Source organism: Eubalaena glacialis, chromosome 5, assembly GCF_028564815.1.
Source record: "Eubalaena glacialis isolate mEubGla1 chromosome 5, mEubGla1.1.hap2.+ XY, whole genome shotgun sequence".
Taxonomy (NCBI): domain Eukaryota; kingdom Metazoa; phylum Chordata; class Mammalia; order Artiodactyla; family Balaenidae; genus Eubalaena; species Eubalaena glacialis.
In genome coordinates, this window is record NC_083720.1 from 122,667,682 (window position 1) to 122,692,352 (window position 24,671).

The 24,671-nt window shown below is 39.0% G+C and overlaps 1 protein-coding gene across 4 annotated transcripts in view; it reads right to left on the reverse strand.

Annotated features, from left to right (window-relative positions):
- The window catches only part of GAB1 (GRB2 associated binding protein 1), a 127,465-nt gene that overhangs the window by 46,165 nt on the left and 56,629 nt on the right, over positions 1-24,671 (reverse strand). The window lies entirely within an intron of this gene.

Genomic DNA, 24,671 nt, shown 5'->3' on the forward strand with positions numbered 1-24,671 from the left:
ATGATATTAGGTTTGGTAATGATTTCTTGATTATGACAGTAAGAGCACAGGAAACAAAATGCCAGGGAAACTGGATTGCATCAAAATTTAAAACTTTTATATTTTTGAAGAACATGATCAAAGAGTGAAAAGGCACCTCACAGAATGGGAGGAAAGATTTGCAAATCATATATCTGATGAGAAATTAATGTCTAGAACACATATAGAACTCCTACGACTCAGCAGTGACAACAAAAATATACAACCCAATTAAAAAATGGGCAAAGGACTTGAATAGACTCCCCAAGAAAGATATACAAATGACCAATAAGCACAAGAAAAGATGTTCAACATCACTATCAGTAGAGAAATGCATAATGAGATACCACTTCATACACATCAGAATGGCTATTATCAAAAAAGCAGAAAATAACAAGTGTGGGCCAGGATATGAAGAAATTGGAACCTTTGTGCATTGCTGGTGCGAACGTAAAATGGTGTAACTACTGTGGAAAATGGTATGGCGGTCTTTCAAAAAATTCCAGTGTGGGTATCTAACTCAAAAGTATGAAAAGCAGGGTCTCTCAGAGACATATCTGTACACCCATGTTCATAGCAGCATTATTCACAACGGTCAAAAGGTGGAAGCAACCCAAGTGTCCACTGATGAATGAAGAGATAAATGAAATATATACAATGAAATATTATTCAGCCTTAAAAGAAAATTCTGACACATGCTACAATCTGTATAAACCTTGAGATGTTATGGTAAATGAAATAACCCCGTCACAAAGGGACAAAAATTGTAGGATTCTATTTATACGAGGTACCTACGGTAATCAAATTCACAGAGAGAGAAAGCAAAATGGTGGTTGCCTGGGGTTAGGGGGAAGGGGGATGGGGAGTTAGTGTTTAATGGGTAGAGTTTCAGTTTGAGAAGATGAAAAAGTTCTGGAGATAAATGACGGTGATGGTTGCACAACAATGTGAAAGTACTTAATGCTACTGAACCGTACACTTAAAAATGATTAATACGGTAAATTTTATGTTATGTATATCTCACCACAATTTTTTTAAAAAAGCAATGTTTTTCTCATGCCTTAATATCATGCCATATTTTAAGTTATAGGTTTCTCTCTCTCTCTTTTTTTTTTTTTGTTGGGGGATGGGGAGGAGGAAGGGGGCAAGGAGTAGGGAGGAGAAAAAATGGTTTAGAAGCTTTCCTGGTCTCTCACCTGGAAAGTAAGCAAAGACATGGACTACAGATAAAATCTATATTCTCGAGAATGGGATACAACTTAAAAAAAAAAATCTTTCTTCTTCTCTTCCCAACAAACATACATTGGCAACCTGGACCTACACTCAACATGTATTCCCTCCACAAGTTTTGGTAAATTTTGAGTTTGATATTATACCTAAAGAAGCCTAAAATTCTTTCACTATTACCCTCTTTAAACTCTACATTGATCAAATAATAAAAGCAGAACCAATTGTCTGAAATGGCAGGCTTCATCAGTCTTTAAACCCAACATCTCTGTCAGGAGACAAAATGAAGCCTTTACTCCTCTGTGAGGGTCTTCCTCAGCGGGCAGTCAGCTAGATCAAAAAGAGGCCGACGTTGGCAAGACTCAGTCACCTACTAAGAGACATTCTCTACTCCAGACCAAACAGACAAAGATCTCCCAAAGAGGACACTCAAGAAGTGGAAGGACTGAGAAACAGGGCAATTTATAAACCCCAAGGGAATCAAATCTTCTTCATGGCCATTGTACACTTCCATTCATTTGGAGAACATGATGGAGCACCAGTCTCATCTCAGTCCTTTAGTTCTGGAAAAGTGTAACCGAGACAAAGTATGTCTCTTCCAGTGATAACTTGGGGTAATGACAGCTTTACGCTTATGGCGTTTTCAGAAATTTTCTTCAGAGCAGTATTGAGTTTGGTGCTCCGGCTACAGTCTAATAAGACCAAGAATGCTCATGATTTTGGTACTGTAACCTAAGCCAACTTCACCCAAAACATTATTTCTGTTTCTTCCTTAACATATATATCAGTCTATTTTTAAAAAATCTACTAAATTTATCATCACCAAAAGCAATATTAGTATGACATGATAGGGTCTATTTTTTTTTTTTCTTTTGCAGAACTTTGGCATCTGTAACACAAAAGGCATTGTGGTAGCAACTAAAAACCGCTTCATTATATCTTGAAACATACATGTAAACAGAGAGAAAGAAAGGGGGACTAGCTAAAATCCACATATACTTCTCCAATAGATGTTTAGTCTCAGCCTCCACCTTCACCAAATTTTTAAATAAATTCTGACATGAGTCACTTTTGACTTGTAGTTCATTGATGGAGTCACAGCTAGGAAGCTGTGGCAATGGTCTGAAGCAGAGAAACGAGAACTAAGGGGCCGGAGTGGTGCATAAACCAGCTCATTTGGTCTTTAGTAACTTGGACACCTGTACTGATAACTGAATTAACTAGGGTGATAACTTAAGATTTAACATTTTAGTAGATTCTTTAAATTGAACCCATCGAAGAAAATTTAGATATTAAGAATTAAATCAACGAGATAACCAGTCAATAAGTTATTGATTATACTGTAAACGTCATGCTAGGTACTTGTGGGAAGAAATACAAGAAGATAATTCATGATCCCTATTCTCAACGAGTTTACTAATTATGAAGAAAACACTTACCATACATGCAAATATTTGAGATTAGAGCAATCCTGGTAAAATATATGCTGGACTATTGCTAAATGCACAGGCATTCCTTCATGGAAAAACTTATGCAATCCTTTAATAAGAAGATCAGTAGAAAAATCACAAAGACCTAAAAATATTATGTAAGTAGTTCTTTAATATCATTAATATTTTAAATTAACTTCTTGGTCTAACTGCAGCTCAAAGTTAAAAGCAAACGATTGGTGTCCAGAAGGAGAAGGTAGTGTTGGAGGTCAACAGATGCTTTAGATAATACTGAAAAGTCATAAAAGTGTTAAATTCACATGAATTTAGCACTGGCTTCTGGATTATAAAAATCCATTTAGTTAATATATGACATCTATTTATTTCAAAATAAATAAATATCATCTCTTAGTAAAAGGATGCCTTCACAGATACCTCCCTATCAAACAGTAAGCTTAAAAAGGGAATAGAGAAGTAAAGAGAAAGGAAAACACAGTATTATGTCACTTATCCAGGGCCATCAAGGAATCACATCTTTTTGTAAAAGTGATTTCTCCAGATAGTGAAGGTTCTGTCTTTAAATACAGAAATGACTTTTTAAAACTTTAATGTCTTCCATGGAAATCTTTCTAAAATGCCTTACTACATAATTCATTGAACATAATTCATCCATTCCCTAATGACTCAGACTAAGTATTACAGGCATCAATTTCTATACTGCACTTCAGAAAAGCTCTCGGGCTGCAGGACTGTTCGGAGGGTTATCTGTCCCTATACTAAATAGTGCCATACTGCTGTGCTTGTATATAGTTCATCTCTAACCATTTAAATACGGTCTTTTTTTTTTCTCTTAAGTTTTCACCAGTTGTCACTTCTCCCTTCTCATCATATGGTTTACAGCAGGGGTCCCCAACCCCTGGTCCATGGACCGGTATTGGCCCGTGGCCTGTTAGGAACCAGGCCGCACAGCAGGAGGTGAAGGGCGGGTGAGGGAGCAAAGCTTCATCTGGGGCTTCCCATCTCTCGCATCACCACCAGAACAAACCCTATCTCCCCTCCACCCCACCCACTCCGTGGAAAAACTGTCTTTCACGAAACCGGTCCCTGGTGCCGAAAAGGTTGCGGACCGCTGGTTTATGGGAGGCCAAACTGTCTCCTGCCTCAGGGACTTCGCACATGCTGTTTCCTAAGTCCGGGATGTTCTTTCCTCTCTTTGCCAGGCAGACTTTGACCTTTAGGCCTTCCCTTCCCTGATCACCCTCAACTCAACCACCACCGGTTGTAGAGCAGGGCATAATGTTAGGGACCCCATCACATACCTATGTAGTGATTTCTGTAATTTTGCAATCCAATTTTTCTTTGTATTTATTTAGTATCTAACTCCCCAAGCAGACCATAAAGTCCGCGAAGACAGTGACCATGTCTGCTTTATTTGCCATTACATACTCAATGCAGAGCAAGGGCTGAGTACTTAGAAATATTTGTACAATAAACAGAATTCCCCTAAGACTATGAAGTTGTAAAATTTTTGAGATTATTATATTAGATATATCGGCCACCCTGAATAGACAGGCGTGTGCTTTCAAAACCTCTTCCACTTGAGAAAAATACTGAACATTTACATCATAAAATAAACATAACTGAGCTTTACCAAAACACACACACAAAACACCTTGGGAAAATGACAAAAAAGAGAATAGAATGAAATATGTCCCTTTGCTACAGCTCATGTGTCACTCTTTGTCATCCAGTCGACTGTGGGTCCCCCAAACATTTCTTTGCCTCCCTCTTGAAATGATACTGTTAAAATGTAATAGGCCCTTGGAAACTAAAATACATAGCCAAGAAATGAACAGCAGTGAATTGCGGGGCACTAGACAGATTGGGCTAGGGATTACAGAGGCCGAGAAGACATTATCTAAGAGATGAACCCTGCAGCAGGAAATTACAGCATGAAAACACAGAATTTAGCCAAGTAGCACCTGCCACTTATTTATTTATTTTTAATGTGGTCCAAATGTGAATGTTTGTCTCAGTCACAAAATGAGTCACTCTCATTGAATCTGGCACAGATTAAACTGGAAAACAAAAGCAATTACATAAACTACACACTTTAATAAGGCAGATACAAAGGTTCTCTGGATTAGGGTACAAAGCACAATTTAGCCACAGAATAAAGCTTGATGCTCGACAAGAGAACTGACATCAGCACCCTTGCTAATCACAGCACAAAAGCTTCTCTATGTTTTGTCTGAGCACAAAACGGGTCCACATAAATCAGTCTTTGTTATCTGAAAATATCTGGGATTCTTAAAGTTTGCCCTATTTTTATCCTTGCTGCCTTGGTAGCCCCGGAGAAAGCTGTACATTGCTTCACCAATCCTACAGAGCAGTAACAGACAAAAAGGACACGTTTTCTAGAAACCCTCAAAAACACTCCAAGCAATTTTAAACAAAATGCGTGTGAAAAAACGTTTCATCTACTGGAAAATGAGCAGGTGTGCTTGAGAAGAACTATGCAAACATTTATTTTGTTGTCATTTCCTACATGCAATAGTGACTTCAACCTGAAGTTGAATAAATGATGCAGTAAAAAGATATCACCAGCAGGTCTGCATTTTGAAGCAGCTTTAAAAGCACCATACTCTGATACCAGTGTCCCATCTCAGGGTTTCAAGATTAACTTTGGCTACTATATTAACCTCAAAAGAGAACAGCATGGAGAGTCCATGGATCCCAATGGAAATACATTTAGATCAGACTGCCAAATTAAATATCCAAAATGCTTGGAGTATTTGCATTGCCATCTACCCATTCCCTATGTTTGGTGACTGCCTACTGCCTGCAGGATAAAGCCAAACTCTCTGGCAGGGCACATGGGGCTCTTCCAGCCTCTCCCTATCTCTGCAGCCTCACTTCTTGCCTCTCTGCCTTCCAGCCACATCGGAAATGCTTGCAGGTCCCCTAATACTCTGCTTCTGTCCCGCCTCTGGCCCTGATACAGGCTGCCCCTTGGCACATAATCCACCCCCTGGATTTAGCTCAGATTTCAGGGCACCATCCCTAAGCGGCCCCCTCCAAGCTCTCCATTTCCCCCTCGTTCCCAGTTACTGTGTTTGACATCCCTACAAGTGAGCATCTTGCGGGCTGGAGCCATGTCTTTTCACCTTTCATCTTTCTTCTCCTAGTCCCAAGGAGATACTCGGTCAGTATCGGCTGAATATGCCAGTCAAAGGAACCATGGATAAAAATATGGAAGTTCTCACACTTTCTATGCATTCTGGGGATATTGACATGACTGCAATCTGCCCAGCCCATTTGCAATTTGGCTGACAAGAATTTGTCAGGCAAGGTAGAGGTGCATAAACCATCAATTCATTTGTTTTAAAAACTCTACAGATATGAGAGGAATTTTTATACTTCATTTTAAAGGAACTGTTCTTTTAAATAATTTCTGTATTTAAGCCAACTGCATACTGAAGACAGACTTGTCACATGGAAGCAAGGTTCTAATACAGGTTTATCACATACCTACAGAGTATGGGTATGTACACATTGGCAAGAAAGTACAGATGGGGTCCCATTACCTCGTGGGAAGAAAAAAATTTCAATATGGATTAGCCCCAAACCACGACCTGTAATAATATTATTAACAAACTCACAAAATATGTCTAATTTGCCTAAATGGCAAACGGGCTCAGTTTTAAAGAAAAACATTGCGAATGCTGCACACACTTGTTTTCTGAGCTTTCTCTGCTGTAACTGATGTAACACAGGCTTGGTACAATGCTTTCCAAGACTCCCTAATCGCTTCCCTGTACTTCTATTGGAAGAGCTAATTATTGAAGAAATAGCCAATAAATGCATGGGCAAAGAGAAGAGGTCAGGGTGGTCCAGTGATTCTCAACTCTAACTCTAGGTAAGAAATATCTAGAGAAATTTACTTAAAAAAAAGATTGATGCCTGGGGGTCTCACCTCAGGCCAACTAAACTGGAGCGTGGGGCATCAGCCCTAGCACCAGCATAGGTAGTTTTAAATGCTCACCAGGTGATTCATATGTGCCACCAAGACTTGAGAACCACTAGTCCAATCAATAGACAGAATTAGGTTGCTTCTTAAAATAGAATTAAAGAAACAAACAAACATAGAGGTCCTTTAAAGCTTTCATCTATCTAATTCTTTACCTTCTCAAGCCTTCTGTTCTTGCCAAGGTAGTTTATCTTCTCCCTTCTTGTCTTTGTTGACAATATTTATCCTATTGGCGAATATGTTTGAACTCCTTTCTACTGTTGGAAACCTAATCTATTCTCCAAGGTTCTGTCCAAACTTTCCCTTTTCCTCGCCACACCTTCCCTCTGGAGTCTTGGCCATCCATCAGATACTGCCCTGGAAAGTCTTCTGCATGGCTATGGACAGTTTGGAACCATCTGTTATTTTACTATGTACATCTCCAAATGTTCCAAATGCCTGTGAATTATTTTCCCGAGTTCTTTGAAAGCCGAGACCATTCCTTAAATGTTTTTTGTATCTGCCACAGCGCTTCACCCATTGTGAAGCCCTCAAAGCCTCCACGGGATGCTTTTAAAGTTTTCTGTTCATCACAGTGATTGCGGAGAGGCAGTGAACTTAAATGAAAAGACCTCAGGGAAAGAAAAAAAGAAGTCCATAGTTGTTATTAGGGTAGTCCAAACTCCCTTTACAGGTTGGCATACAAGGTTCTTCAAAACCATACTTACCTGCCTGGCGTCTCCAGCCAACGCGCACATTTTGTTGTTTTGTTTTGAGTCTAACACATCCTCTCTCTCTCACCCAATGATCCTACTCAGTCTTTAAGAGTCAGCTCAATACCTCTTCTTTGCAGCTTCCCTCAACTTCCTCTGAGTTAAGGCTTCTCTGAACTCTCAGCACACAGGTCCCAAGTAGCCCATTAACAAGCCCATTCTGTTCGAGTAGTTCAGAAAGACCTCTGATGACTGCATTCAGGTCTCTCTAGTTGCTGAATCCTCGAGTTTACCTTGACCCGATAAACTGAAGAACAGCACTTTCCATATTCTTGAGCCAACTGCCTTTCCATCATGAAGCATCACCACTGTAATTTTACTAACCCTATATTATCCTAGGAAACTGGAACTTTCTTCTTCTGAAATCTCTTTAAAGGTATTTCATGACTGATATTTAAGGAAAGAAGGTCATGACTGTGAATTCAAAATTTACGTATAATCTCAGAAATCTGTAAAATGTTAACGGTTGAGGACATGGGTTTCACAAAATGAAAATGCTATTTTTAATAAGATAGGTTTTAATCTAAACTTCATCAGCAGGGTAATGGTTAAATTTAAATAAATTACGAGCTATCTATACAATAGTAAGTTGATGCAAAACATTTAAAAAAGTGAGACAGATCTCACTTATATGTGAAAAATGCCCACAAGATAATTGTTAAATTTTTTTAAAAAGTGAGTTACAGAACTTTATGATTTCATTTAGTCTGAAATGATTGTGTGCTTGTACATGTAAACTATGTTTAGAGAGCAGGTCTGGAAGGAGACACACCGGAAGTGTTAAATGTGGTCATTCCAGGAATAGGGATGGGAGGGCCAGACCAGTTTCATGTTTTTATTTTATATGATTTTGTGCAGTCCGATTTTTTTTCAAGGAGCTTCCATTTACTACTGTTATAATTTTTAAAATATTACATGATTTAAAAACTTATGGTTAAAAAATGCTCTGAAAAACAGTCTATTAATTAATATTTTAAAATCTAGGAATGATGTACACACACAAAAAAGTTTATTTCTGTATGGAAATGCATACTCTTCTTCTTATTCTGCAATTAGTGAATAAATTTAGCCTTTCTTTTAAATATAGAATTCCAGGATACATCTGGAGAGAGTCTTGGTCAGGAAATAGCTTAGACAAAGTATAACTACTTTGTTTTCAAGACTGGAATTTAGAGGGTTAAAAAGAAAAAAAAAAGTAAAGTTGGGAACACTTAAAATAGAGAAACAAATTTCTTCCCCCAAAGTCCAGTGGTTATAATATTCTCACAATTTTAATTTATTTTAAAAACCATGTCAGTAAATGGTTAATATACTTAGATAGTTAAATATCTAAAATAAGCACTTTGGGAATTACTTCACTTATTAAAAATATTAAATTTCCATAATAATAATACAACCAGGGTAAACAAAATAAAGAAAAACAAATTAACCATGAAGCAGGGACAAAAGAAAACCATTTGCTTTAAAATACTTGAGTTGTTTTCCAGGAAGCACCATCTTTTCTCAGAGGGCAAAATAAGGAAAAAACACTCGGTGGAAGTTTCCACTCCACTGGCTCTGTCATTATGATCATCTGTTCCAAACACACACAAGCCTAAAATTTCCTGTTTTCAAACTATTGTCACCATTTTCTAGCCTAGTGTTATCTGTGCTAACTTTAGCTTAGTAATATAAACAAAAGAATACACCAAAAATAATGCAGAACAATGCCTAGATATAGGCTAACAACTGTGCCACAAACCTTTTAAATCGGAGTTTACATATGCTGCCTGGACAAAAACAAATTAGCTAGACCTGAACCAATTTCATAACAGCAAAACAACAACAAAAAATCAAATTTAACTCAAACACTACAGTAGCTGGGAAAAAAATTCAGGGAATTTTAAATCATTAATGAATAATCGTATCATATCATTTACTTGTTGAAAGTAAATGTGCATATCAATTACTTGTTGAAATCATTGCTAAACTGATGCCTACCTCAAAGCTCTGGTGTTAAGTCCTGCATCAAACGAACAAACAAACAAAAAAGCAATGACGAAAACTCCCCAGTATTTAATATACACAAACTAGTTTTTATACCTTTTGGGGTCACAGACAGCTTTGAGAATCTAATAAAAGCAATGGTACCTTTTCTTAGAAAAAGGCACATACATAATATTGCACAGTTTCAGGGGTTCACATGACCCCTGGGGCACATGTTAAGAATGCTCGAAATAGGACTACCCTTTAATACTTCTTACTACAAAGGACAGTTTGATATGAGACCTTGGACCCCAACCAGGCATATCAATTACTAAAGTCCCACAGGAAGGTAGGTCACCTCATGGCATTAACTCTCAATACAGCACTGTGGGGCAGGTTGAATATATTTTTACTTGTGAATACTAGTTCATCTCTCATCATATTTCCACACTAACTCTGGGGCTTTTCAAGGCTTCCTTATCCTGACCAGGAGTCTGAAGAGAGGCAGGAGCCTGGCTAGCAGTGGATCCAAGATAAGCTCGCAACATCCTGTGTGGCTGGGAATGAAGGTCTGGGGTGATGGTATAGCTGAACCTGTACCGTACTGGGAAGTAAGACCACCTGCCTTGGGTTTCATCTGATCTCACCCTTTTCCTGCCACCACATGCACTAAGGGTCAGTGAGCTCATATCAGGGTGTGGTCATAGGAAAGTGGGGTCAGGGAGTCCACCTGAACTTTTGGAATCAGCCTCCGGCCTAGACAAAAGGTAGCTGGAGTCATATGCAATCTGGCCAGCTAGAGATTTAGAATGGGTGCCACAGCTAGCGACAGAGCAAGTATGTACCTGGCCGTGTCATCTGTGTATCTCCCTAAGAACCTGTGGAGGCAGAGGTGGCAAAAATGTCCAGGCAGACTCTTAGCAATCTAGCTGAAAACAGCAAAAGTACAATGCAGGGCTGTGAGCTCCAAACACGCCCAGAGTCACTGAACCATTCATTTCATCTCTACGAATCTCACCTAAGGAAACAATGCAGAATGTAGCTAAATATATAGGCATCAAAACACTCAACACCGTGCTGTTTATATGAGTAAATATTTGAAACAATCTAAATATCCAACAATAGGGTGACCAACCATCCCAGTTTTCCCAGGACTGTCCCTGTTTTGGAAGTCAAAGTTCCACGTCCTGACACCCCTCAGTCCTGAGCAAACCAGGAAGGTTGGTGACAGTAGGAAATTGAGTAAATAAATTAAGATACATCTCCATGAAGGTGTCTGACATAATCAGTAAAATGATGCTTTTCAATGGCATTTTTAAGATCCCCCTTCCCCATGGTCTGAAAAATTTCCAAAACACTGAGAGAGCTTGGCAAGGAACTAATTTTTTTCATTTGGAGTAACTGCAATCTGGTGTGAAGGAAAACTGGCAACACTTTCCTTTCTACCTTCTCTGGCTCTCTGTCACCTGCACCAGGTAAAGCTGACTGCTCCAGGGTATCCAGAGCACCTGTGCAAACTTCTATTTGAGTACTCTCCTCTTGAATGTCAAGCAGTCCTTTGTACAGCTGCTTTCCTCCCCAAGATCTTGTCCCATTCCTCTTCAATCTAAATGCTTAGCATAGCGCATAGCAGGCAAGGCCTTGGCGCCTTACAAGGCATGTGTGATAACTTACCTGAACAAATGAACAAACGAATCAATGTCTCCTGGTGACCCTGAAAATGCTGTCTCTGTCCTTCGCTAACTTAGTCTTCACGTAAATGGATGATACGCCAAACCAACAGTGGGCCTTCTTATTGCTAAGAGTTTGGCCATAAATCCTATCAAATCTCCTCCTCCACAAGGTTCAGCCAACAAAAAGTGAAACTAACTTAATCAAGAAACAAATCAGTATGAAACCATGCCAATGTGCTAAAATTCAGAAACTACAACTTCAGACACTGCCTACAGTATTTTGGAAAGTCTACATATTTATGTTAGTATATTTATTTATATATATAATTATTCTCTCTCTTCATATATTCAACATTGGTGTGTGTGTGTGTGTGTGTGTGTGTGTGTGTGTGTAATGACATCCCAGTCTCTGAGGGTCGAATGCAATGTTATTAGGGAGAATAAAGACAAAATGCCATGTACTATGAAGCATAGTGTCAACGCACATGTTTAAGTGAAGAAGATGTGAGAATGTTACTTAAATTTTGTTGTTTAAGTGGTAGGAAATTGATATCACATCTTAAAGTCACAAGATTTTCCAGCACAGATACAAATTCTAATTGCAGTTTTAGAGCAGTACTGTCCAAGAGAACTTTCTGCAATGATGCAAATGGCTACATTGATCAAAACACATTAAGTTCAAGATGCAAGGAAGAATAACCTCACCCAGAAAGGAGAACTAAGCACAAAGCTGAACATGATACAAAAATTACTCCACAGATAATGAAATCAAGAGGACCTCTGATGCGAAGGTGGAAGACTTAGCCCAAGTGCGGATAATGATGTTCTCCCCACCCCCAATCACAGAGGGGAGCGTCACCCTTTGAAGACGTGACTCTTTGGAGGAAACCACTTTTTCATTCATGTAACATCCAGATAATGATCTCATCGTACAAGAAAAACTGTTGATCATTTACCTCTCTTTGTTTTCAACAAATCGGTGCTATCTTGCCCATTCTATGATGTGTTGGCCCTCAAATGAGCCCAGCTTTCTTTTTCCTGTCAACTTTCCATCTCCCTCTACACCACCCAAGCCTCCTGACCTTCGACCGACAGGAAGTAGATACAATGGACTGAAAATTACAGCGACTGGAAGGCTTTGTGAATGCACGATTTAATGCTTGAGGACTAGGAGAGAAGGGCTGGGGGAAAGAGAAAAGGACTAGCTATTTCTGCCAGTGCCATTTGGCAGGACCCAATTCATCTTGAATTCCATACAAAACTGTTATCCCAGTTATACAGCTCATAAAAGCAAAAAAAAAAAAAAAAACGACAGTAGGTACAGTAATACATATATAGGTATACCAGATGCAGTGGACACAACTTATACACTTATCTGCTTTAAGCATGTTAGAAAACCCTGTGAGACAGTCAGTCATTCACAAAGTGCTGGCATCCGAGGTAACAGACAACAACTGACTGTGTCTGACTTGCCAACTTGGAAGTTCACTAAAGTCTATAAAAGCTAAAAATAGCCCCACAAACATGTTTACGGCATTTTGAAAATACAGGATCCACACTGTTTTCTAAATATAAACCTTGAGTTTGTAGCACAGGGATTGGCTTTGGGTTTTCAGAGACGTCATTGGGACATCCCACACGTTGGCACAGAAATTCACATTTCACTATTTTACTTTAAATATATAATTGGTAGTGTTTAACTAGAGAGAAGGTGGGGTGGATCTGGAAGGGAGAGGATGAGCAGGAAAAGATGGTATCTCTTCCCCCGTTTAATTAGAGGGCTTCAGACGACCACAAACCCCCAATTCTTTGTGGTGGGATCAGACCGTCATGAAATTCTGAAAAGGGATATCTTGCCTATATTTTTCCACTCTTTATATCCACTCTCCAATCCAGTCCCTGCCCCCTTCCTAAGACTGTAGGTGCTACTGCAGTAGATAGAGACAGAAAGTCAGATGGAACATGTACACATGTGTAAAAGTCCCTGCATCCCAATTGGTCCATGAGTGTAGGCGTGCTGAAGGCAGCAATTCTTCTTTTTTTTTTTTTGGCCACGCCACGCAGCTTCTGGGATCTTTGTTCCCAGACCAGGGATCGAACCCATTGCTTTGGCAGTGAAAGCTCCGAGTCCTAACCACTGGACCACCAGGGAATTCCCAAAGGCAACAACTCTAATTCTTGTCCAGTTCGTGAAAAGTGAAATCATTCTAAATCAAACACAGGAAAATTCCAACTAAAACCCACAATGCTCATATCAACTGGGATTGCTGAGGGGGAGAGTGGTATACTAAGACTGTGAAAGAGTTAAAGAAGTATTTTATTAGTGCAGAAAAACATGTCTATTTGGTCTCTTAAGTTACGTAAAATTACTTTTTTTAAAAAAATTTTATTTATTTATTTATTTATTTTTGGCTGTGTTGGGTCTTCGTGTCTGTGCGAGGGCTTTCTCTAGTTGCGGCGCGGGGGCCACTCTTCATCGCGGTGCGCGGGCCTCTCACTATCGCGGCCTCTCTTTTTGCGGAGCACAGGCTCCAGACGCGCAGGCTCAGCAATTGTGGCTCACGGGCCTAGTTGCTCCGCGGCATGTGGGATCTTCCCAGACCAGGGCTCGAACCCGTGTCCCCTGCATTGGCAGGTGGATTCTCAACCACTGCGCCACCAGGGAAGCCCTGTAAAATTACTTTTTGATATTAATTTCTGGTTAGAATTTGTTTAGATTTCATCCTCTGCATTTAATTCTACTAAATCTTTAAAATTTAGCAGCTATTAAAAAAAAATAAGAGAAAGAAAAACCTACAGCAACAGACTTAGCTCTGTACTAGTATGTTATAAACTTCAAATGTCTGTGCCTCTTCAAGTCCTGTGGTAGAATCTATATTTCTGGAGGTTACGCAACATCCAAGTGAAATGCTCTCCAAAATAACATTGTGTCAGTCGTATGGGCATTTTCTTAACAAATTTATTTGTAATAAACTACAAGCAATAACAAATTCAACTGAAAAATCAGGGGAAATTATATATAATCCTACCACCATCAAAAGTATATATTTTTCCATATTTTCATCTAATTTTTATTCATTTACATATATACTTTCTAGGTATACTGTTTAAATAAAGATGGCTGTGTTTTGGTTTCCTGAGCCACACTTCTAACTTTCAGGAGCTTAAAATTCTCCGGTTTAAAATTTTAATTCATTAATATTTCACTAATATTCACTAGTATTGATTAATTTTTCCAGATCTTGCTTATCATGCTAGAATTATGGAAATAAAGGTGAAGCCCTCACTGAATGCTTTCTGAAATCCGATAAAGAAAACACATTTAATGATTGTAAAAACACAAGACATTTATTTACCATGGGTTTTCTTAGCACAGCATCCCAGATACACTCTAGCAATTAAGATATTTAATTATAACTCAAATGATGTCCTGCTGGGCCTTGTCCAATTTGCTACAGTATGTAGTTGATGCTCTAAGCAAATAATGATGAAAACAAACATATATCTTCTCCAAAGAAATGCTATCACCTTGTTTATCAATAATCGCAATCTCATACTGTATACACCAATTTATTAAATCTAACAGAGGAAGAATTCATTCCAGAAAAAAAGATCTTTTGATACTTCAACTTATGTTAGGCATTGTAACCTGAAGACATTCTCAGAATAAACGTCTCGACTTCTCGGCCATTTAAATGTTTATACCTTAAAAATTAAAAGATGAGGCAATCTAGTTATAGGTTATCTACTATGAACAAAGGATAGTCTGGTCCAAAAACAGAGGAGAAGTTAAGGAGAAACAAAATATCTCTAGTTAAAATTTGACTAGCTTTGAAAAAGAAATAAAAACAAAAGTATCACTCTGTATTTTGTTGAGTAATTGACCATGAAAAGGCAAAGTAATGAGATTTTCATTTAAAGATTAAGATTATGTAACCCTAGGCTGGCTGAGGTAAATGAGTTTTGGGTAACTAGATCTAATTCTTGGTGGAGCAAAGACAAAGAATAAAAAACACAAGACCTTTAGCTAGCCTCCTAGACGTGGCACTGAAGTCCCCAGGCCAACCCCATATGGCTTTCTAATCTTTAGGAGCAGTTGGAAAAGAATAATCAGAAATAAAAACTATTCAGCACTGTAGCCATCAAGAATTCCTTGGGGGGGGCAATATAGGAGGGGGGGAGTAGGAGGTACAAACTATTGGCTGTAAGACAGGCTACAAGGATGTATTGTATAATACAGGGAATATAGCCAATAGTTTGTAATAACTGTAAATGAAGTATAACCTTTAAAAATTGTATAAAAAATAAAAAAAATACAAGAAAAAAGAATTTAAAGAAAAAAAAAAAAGAGTCCCTTATGGTTCCTCTCAGCTTAGTTCTTTCACCAAATGGCTTAGAGGGCAACCATAAGTAACCATTTGTTTATACGCAGACTCTCTTCACTGCTCTATTCTCAAAACCTAACACACACAATGCTTGACAAAAGCAGGGACCCAACGAGTGGTGACTGAGTGAATGAATGAACGAAAGTCTTCATGAATAAGATGAACCTATAGTGATCATCGTTACAGTCGTCCATAAATAATAATTAAGTGGTTTGAGATTTGATGGCGGAAACATGCTAGGAAAGCAAAAGAAGTACACTGCGACAATGAATTAATTGAAAAATTACCAGTAAGACTGAATAAACGTTTACACTTTAAATATAGAAATAAGCATAATGTACATGCTATTATATGAAAGTCACTAAATAGAAAAACCTTCCCCCAAGGTATCCAGAAGGAGCAGCAAACACAGGGCATAAAATTATAGCAAATGCAATGCATTGAATAGGTTTCCTTTCTTCTCCATTCTGTCGTCTGCCCCCTAGTGGAGTCCTTATGAGCAGAGAAAAACGTAAGAAAGGCACGCACTACAGAAATCAGGAAAAACCAAAACAGAACACAACAGAACCGAACAAAACAAAGCACAAAGCACAAAGGGATTACTCTGGACTTCTACAAATCAGCTACTCAAGAGCAAGTTAACTTATGAAATTCCTATTCAACGCTTTTGCCCCAAAGACAAAACTCTTGTATCAACTTAGGCAGGTTCACTATTCCCTTGTGCACCTTTGGACTTTTGATTATTACCTTTTAAGGAAAAGCCGGCATCTGTAGATTGCATCTAGGTAGTATATGGGTCTCAGGATATTTAAGAAGACAATTTACTAACTGCTAGTTTCTCAGTGCATGTGGTCAGCCCGCTTTAATTTCTGGTTTTCAGGTGTCTTTGACATAAGTGGCTAAAACAAAATCATTTCCATAAAGATGACTCTGGAAAGCTATGGATTCATTTTCACCGTACTTCAAATCAAGGCACAGGTAAAGTGAAACGGAGACGCTGAACAGTGATGACAGGCATGGCTGAGGGACTCCTCTGGAAAGCAGGCTTATCTCCATGGGGAGCTTTCTGTCTGGAAAGAGGTGTGGGTTTTGTCTATGATCTCATCAGCAGCAACAGCCGACTCTCCTTCAAACCGGCTGCCCATTTTGTACTCGAGTTTTGCATTAACATGTACATTTCTTTAAATATGAAGATGACAGTCACTGCTACTGACTGATGTAAACAACCAGTCCCGTGACCCCCCTCCCCCCTTGTGACTGGTGACACACATTTGCAAGCTAGCCATCCAGCCAGCCAGGGTCAGACAAACTACACTCACTGAACAAAACGTCAGAAAATCATCCCTGAAGGGAGATACAAGTCTTCGGAGTTTCTGGGCTTCAGTGATCCAGCAGTTCTATTTCTTAACCTCTGGAGCAATCAGAATGCTTAATAACTAATGATTATTTTAAACAAAATGATCTCTAGAGAGGTGATACTAGGTTTTCTCCCATATGTAAGTACTTGAACATGTAAAACTCCTGCATCGGTAAGACTTCTGTTTCCCAGAACTGTATAAAAAAATTCAAATGAGAGGATCCATACAAAAAACATTCAGAGACGAATAAAGGCACTAAAATAAAGTTTCCTGAATTAGCATGTTTTAACACCCTGTGTAGAAGTGCATTAGTATGATAATTCTGGCAGGTTCTAAAAACAGTTCGCTTCCAGTGATTTATGACTACATCTTACATGTAACGCAGTTATCAGCTTAAAACACTCTGACCAGCTTTTTCATGGAGGAAACAGAGGGGCCTAAATCAGGGGAGACGAAGTATTCAAGCCTTACTTTAATAAGCAAATACTCAGGATATAGGAACCCAAGACTTAGATTTTTTCTGTTCTCAGACTGTTGTGCATGCTGTGAAAGGTGAGAGGGATGAGGAGACAGCTGACAACCATCTTCCTCTGATCATTTATCGTTTTTCCCTTCGGACAAACCCTCAGCAACAGGAAGTATCAAGAAGACCGAAGAAAACTCCTGTGCTGGTAATGCTTTTCCCAATTTCTCTTTTGTTGCTCAGATCTCTACTAGAAAAGCAAGGAAAGGCAAATTTCCACCAAAGACCCCCCCAAAAGATTTACTCCAATCATCAAGGCTCCTATGTCAGGAAGAAGGAAGGTTGGGGGGAGTTTTCCCAGCTCTCTCTACTTGGATATTATGGCTCCTCGGGTTAATTTTTATCTGCTGTCTGTTTCACTACCAAATTACAATATTTATAGAGGGCAAAGCAGCTAAAATAATTGACTTTCTTAAAACTTACTATATTTAGATAATGATATCACTACTAAGTTTTAAATACACTAACATTATGATATAATTCTTAAAGCATGCTTATATATCTAATATAATGTTTTGGAGTCAGTTCAAATTATTCATTAAAATGAGTAACAAGCGAACAAAACAACAAAGAGGCAGCTGTTCTGTTCGTATATCTGATTTGCAGCATGTCGTGTATTACGGTTAGAGCAAAACAAGCTACTCAAGAGAAGAACTGTCCCCACTCCCAAATAATTATATTTTAAAAATTAGTGCAGTATCATTATTAAAGACTTATGTTTATACAAGTAGCACTAACTTTTTGTGTGCTATGAAATTAAACTTATAGCATTAATCACAATTCGTAATCATATTTATTTTGTTTGCTGGTTTGTGTAGCATCTTTTCTCTCCAAGGAGACGATAAGCAACTTAAGAACAGACTGAGTCGCTCCTAGCACATTAGATGAAATAACAGGTGCTGAATAAAAGTATGTATATTAAAATGTTCTATTAAATTCATACCTGCAGGAGGTTAAAACATCAAATTGTACAGAAGAGCTTATCAGGCAACACAATAACAAAAATCCCCACTGCAGGCATCCTCACCCCCAGCTGGCCTCTAAAGAGAAGGATGTCCTGGTTTTGGCTTCTCTTGGTGGCTGCCCTGGGTTGGTTATTCTTGGTTTAAACCCCTCACGCCCACCCATTCTCCACCCTTCTCTGTTTGGGGAGGGGGTGAGCGTATTTATCCTCCTCTCTTCTCCTGGCTTTACCTAATTCCTGAGCACAGCGTCCCTGGGTGGTCGCTCCTCATTGTTCCAGAGCTCACTGGTCTTGTATACACAGTGTTTTAAATTAGCATTTATTATCTCCTCCCCTGTCCCTCCAGCCCTAAGGGTATAAGGACCCTCATCTAAGCCCAACACACAGCACCATAAATAGTCCCTTCATTAAAGTCTACATTTGAACCATCTGAGCTGAGCTGAGTCTCTTACCAGGACAGTAAAAGATATATCCTATTTCCAAACACTATGCTTCTATATGACTTGTCCCTTTTAGACACTGTCTATCTACTGAGGTCCAGCCTTGACAGCTCACTTTCTCCCTACTGCCTCTTCCCTCCTTCCTCCCAAAGTAGTGATATCCCCATTCCAGTCCCTCAATCAGAGAAACTTTGAGCCACATACTAAGCTGCTATTGTAGTTTATCAGGCACAGAGTGTAACTTTCTTGGAACAATTAGCTTTCATCCTCTCCACCATCTTCCCTCACGCCCTTCCACTGCCTGATTTTCATCTGCTGTACACATACTTTCACCCTGTTCTATAACCATCTCAATTTTGTTTTTTAACTCTAAAGGTTGAGTCTAAGAGTTTAAAATCAGTAAAGGGCATTTACACTCTCATGACCGTGGATGTGTGCTGTTTCCTACGGCCCCTTGGGGCTAGAATTGCCTTGGCTTCTCTTCTTGTCCAAGGTCAGTGTCACTATCCCCAGGCCACACAACAGAGAATGCTCCTTGGGTCCTGGTCTAATGGAGTCTCTGTTTTCCACCTCACCAATTGCCTTTATCAGATCGTCAACTTTTCCCAAGCTTCCCATTGTAATTCCCATTTTACCAATCCTCTCCTTTCTTAGGTCCACTCTGCTGGAGTCCTCCCCTGCCCTGCCTTTCTGTTTCACCAGGCTTTCCTCCTGTGATTTCCCGCCTTATTTTCCCAGGGTGGGTCCACCAAGCCCTACAGGCCATGCCTTCCTCCTTCTTGGTTTACTACTCATTTTGTTACATCCAAACCCTAAGAAAGGGTATATGGAAGGCATGCTTTAAAAGATGGCAGTACAAAAAATACATGCAGCCCAATGTTCATAGCAGCACTCTTTACAATACCCAAGACATGGAAGCAACCTAAGTGTCCATCGACAGATGAACGGATAAAGAAGATATGGTATATATTGATATATATACAATGGAATACTACTCAGCCATAAAAAAGAATGAAATAATGCTATTTGCAGCAACATGGGTAGACCTAGAAATTATCATACCAAGTGAAGTAAGTCAGAAAGAGAAATACAAACACCATATGATACCACTTATATGTGGAATCTAAAATATGATACAAATGAACTTATCTGCAAAACAGAAGCAGACTCACAAACATAGAGAGCAGACTTGTGGTTGCCAAGGGGGAGGGGAAGTGGAGGAAGGATGGACTGGGAAACTGGGATTAACAGATTCACACTACTATATATAAAATAGATAAAAAAGGACCTACTGTATAGCACAGGGAACTATATTCAATATCTTATAATAACCTATTATGGAAAAGAATCTGAAAAAGAATATATATATATACATATATATATATGTATAACTGAATCATTTTGCTGTATACCTGAAACTAGCACAACATTGTAAATCAGCTATACTTCAGTTGAAAAAATGACATATATACACTACCCAACGTAAAATAGATAGCTAGTGGGAAGCAGCCACATAGCACAGGGAGATCAGCTCCGTGCTTTGTGACCACCTAGAGGGGGGGGAGGAAGACACAAGAGGGAGGGGATATGGGGATATACGTATACATATAGCTGACTCACTTTGTTATACAGCAGAAACTAACACATCAATGTAAAGCAATTATACTCCAATAAAGATGTAAAAAAAAATAAAAGGTGTGAAGAAAATTAAAAATTTAATTAATTAAACTTGCATTTAATTAATTTAAAAATAAAATTTAAAAATTAATTAATTAATTAAAAATAAAAATAAAAGGCAGCAGCAGAGTATAGTGGTTAATAACGTTTTACAATCCACTGTTATTTGAAAGAACACTGCTTTAAACATCAGTACTTATTATGCTATTCTCTTAGAATAAAGGGAACAACAATACAGCCTGCCCTCCATATCTGCAGGTTGTGCATCCACAGTTTCAACCAATCTCGGATCAAAAATATTCGGGAAAAAAAAAAATTCCAGAAAGTTCCAAAGAGCAAAACTTCAATTTACCGCGTCTGCAACTATTTACACAGCATTTACGTTGTATTAGGTATCACAAGTAGTCTACAGATGATCGAAAGTCTATAGGAGGATGTGCACTAAGCCATTTTATAGAAGGAACCTGAGCACCCGTGGACTGCGGTATCCGAGGGGGGTCCTGGAACCACTCCCCGTCAGATACCAGAAGGGACAACTGTATTTTACAAGCCCTCTCAAACATTTTTAGCCACAACTAAAGGCTTTAACTGCCTGAGCCGTGGGCATCCAACAATCTTACTGCTCACCATTTAAGTTACAATAGTATTAACCCATGAAAACATGGATTTCATTTTCAATTTCCCTTTTATGTGCTCACCTGTTCATGGGTTTCAACAGAATTCATTCAAAATTTAAAGTATTCTTAAGATATTCTTGGGGCTTCCCTGGTGGCGCAGTGGTTGAGAATCTGCCTGCCAATGCAGGGGACACGGGTTCGAGCCCTGGTCTGGGAAGATCCCACATGCCGCGAAGCAACTGGGCCCGTGAGCCACAACTACTGAGCCTGCGCGTCTGGAACCTGTGCTCCGCAACAAGAGAGGCCATGACAGTGAGAGGCCCGCGCACCGCGATGAAGAGTGGCCCCCGCTTGCCACAACTAGAGAAAGCCCTCGCACAGAAACGAAGACCCAACACAGCCAAAAATAAATAAATAAAAAAAAAAAAGATATTCTTCTTAGCACAAAAACATCTAGAATGACACCAACTGGCAACCTATATGCATCTGGGGAGGCTATTTCAGTGGAAATCAACAACTATATTTAATTTATTCATTCATTCACTCATCCAAAAGTATTTATTGAGCACCTCCATGTGCCGCTGTTCTGGCTGCTAGAAGGACATTCATAGTTTAAGAAACAAGAACTCGCCTGCTTCAGCAAACGTAAATTCTAGTGGAGGAGGGCAAACCCAAGTAAGCGAGCAGGACTGATTTTAGTTCTGTAACTGCTACGAAGGAAAACTAAAGTCGATTTGAAAGTGCTAACCTTATCTGAACAATCCAAAGGATGGGGGGGAATTGTTATAGCACTCCCATAAAACGTATTTTAGTACACGAAGCCACCACTATCCCTCACGTGGTCCCACTGGGCAGTAACAATTATCAAGCTCTCAGGGTCACATCCTGGGAGCTGCAGGCTTGAAAGCTATGCAACCTTGTCTCCTCAAAGGTCTCCATCAGCTAATAAGATGAGGTAATAATCAATGTGTGCCTTGGCTGTGTAATCTCCGTGCGAGGCCATTACTTCAGTCCCCTGACATCATCAAATACCAATCCTGGACCATTCATCTCTCGGGTCCGATATCCACAAACAGAATAAACGACTAGAGAAAAATAGAAGGAAAAAGAAAGAATGAATTTTACTTAACTCATTTCTTGTGTGTCTCCTGTAACATTTTCTATATTTTGTAAATAACTAAGTTTGTTCTTCCCCTACTTAGTGGCGAATCAAGGGGTACTAGAGAAAATGAAGAAAGGTATTCAGGAATCTGACAGATGTTTTCATGGTGAGAATGATGATGATGATGAAGGCAAGTGGCTAAAGGTAATAAAATTACTTGGCTTCACAAATAAATATACAAAATATGATGATTTTTTGTGTATATACACACACACACACACACACACATATGTGACCGGTTTTCTGAGGGAACATACCCTACATATAATGTGTGTTCAGTAAACACTCCTTGACTTGATGCTGAAAATTTATTTCTGCAGAGAAAAAATAAACGGCGACACATAGAATGATTAAGGTGGGCTCCCAAGGGAAGAAGGGATGTTAACACTGGACATCCTGCAGAAACCACCAGCCTCCCTTTTGATCTAACCTTTCTCCTCTTCTGCTGACAGCCTTTCGTGTTCTTGTTTCCCCTTCTTTCTCTCTCTAACAATTATCCTTTCTCCAATCACTCTCATTTCCACTTTATTTCTTCTTACGCTTGTCATAAGTAACATCAAAGAATGTCCATTTGCTTTGTTTTAAAGTGTCACGTTTAATATTCTTTTCTGAACCTAAAACGCAGGTATCTTTATTATTTCCTTTTATGCTTTTGAGCATTTTTTTTTTTTTTTTTTTTTTTTTTTACATCTGAGTATGGGTCTGTCTCAATGTCCTTTTTCAGTAAAGTAGGCACTATTAGAAAGAAAATGGCCTTAAACAGAAAGTGGTGTTTGAAAATTTGCTCATTCACCAATTGAAAGCATAGGCTAGTTTAGATGATCTCTAAAGACTGTTCCCACAACAGTAATAATAATCACTGACATTTACTGAGTACTAAGTACCAGGCATTGTTCTAAGCACTTCATACATTAACACAGTTCTCACCACAGCCCTATGAGGTAGGCACTGTAATTATTCCCATTTATAGAGAAGAATACGAGTCACAGAGAAATTAAGTAACTTGCTGCAAGTGGTAAAGCCAGGATTTGAACCAATGTCCCCTGGCCCCAGAGTCTGTACCTTAACCACTTAACATTATACTATCTGTCTATGACAGGGGGCAGCAAACTTTTTTGTAATGGCTCAGATAGCAAATATTTCAGGCACTGCAGGCTACACATGGTCTCTGTCTCATATTCTTCTTCCTTTTATTTTTCTACAGTCTTTTAAAAATGTAACGTGCCTTCTTAGATATAATCAGAACTACAGGCTGTAGTTTGCTGGCCCCTGGGCTATGATTTTATTAATTCATATGCGCCACTCTACTACTTTTTATTTAGACAATTTCAGACAGAAGAAAGGTGAAAGATTCCAGATGGGTAGTTTATAATCCATAGCCAATGAATGCCCAAGAGCTACCAATCATAGGTTGCCACTGCAACAGTAAAGGTAAAGAAAATGCAAACATCTTGGAAGCAACCTAAGCGTCCGTCAGCAGGTGAATGGATAAAGATGTGGTACATATATATATACAATGGAATACTACTCAGCCTTAAAAAGGAATGGAATTTTGCCATTTGCAGCACCACGGATGGACTTGGAGGGTATCATGCTAAATGAAATAAGTCAGACAGAGAAAGACAAATACTGCATGATATCACTTATACATGGAATCTAAAAAATACAATGAACTAGTGAATATACCAAAAAAGAAGCAAACTCACAGATATAGAGAACAAACTATTGGTTACCAGTGGGGAGAGGGAAGGAGAAGTGGCAATACAGGGGTAGGGGATTAAGAAGTACAAACTATGGGTATAAAATAAGCTACAAAGATATATTGTACAAAACAAGGAATACAGCCAATATTTTATAATAACTATAAATGGAGCATACCCTTTAAAACTTGTGAATCACTATATTGTACACCCGTAACTTATTTAATATTGTACAGCAACTATACCTCAATTTTAAAAAAAGAAGGGACTTGCCTGGTGGCGCAGTAGTTAAGAATCCGCCTGCCAATGCAGGGGACACGGGTTCGAGCCCTGGTCCAGGAAGATCCCACATGCCGCGGAACAACTAAGCCCATGCGCCACAACTACTGAGCCTGTGCTCTAGAGCCCGCGAGCCACAACTACTGAAGCCTGTGTGCCTAGAGCCCGTGCTCCGCAACAAGAGAGGCCACTGCAATGAGAAGCCCGTGCGCAGCAACAAAGAGTAGCCCCTGCTTGCTGCAACTAGAGAAAGCCTGCGCACAGCAACGAAGACCCAACACAGTCAAAAATAGATAAATAAATAAATTAATTTATTTTAAAAATTAATTAATTAAAAAAAAAAGAAAATGCAAGCATCAGAATCAAAGAATTGTAGGGGGTTTGTGAACACACAGAAGGACATAGAGCTTATAGACATGAACCAGGTACAGTTATCACTAATGGGAATTCATAAAAAACAAAAATCTAAGT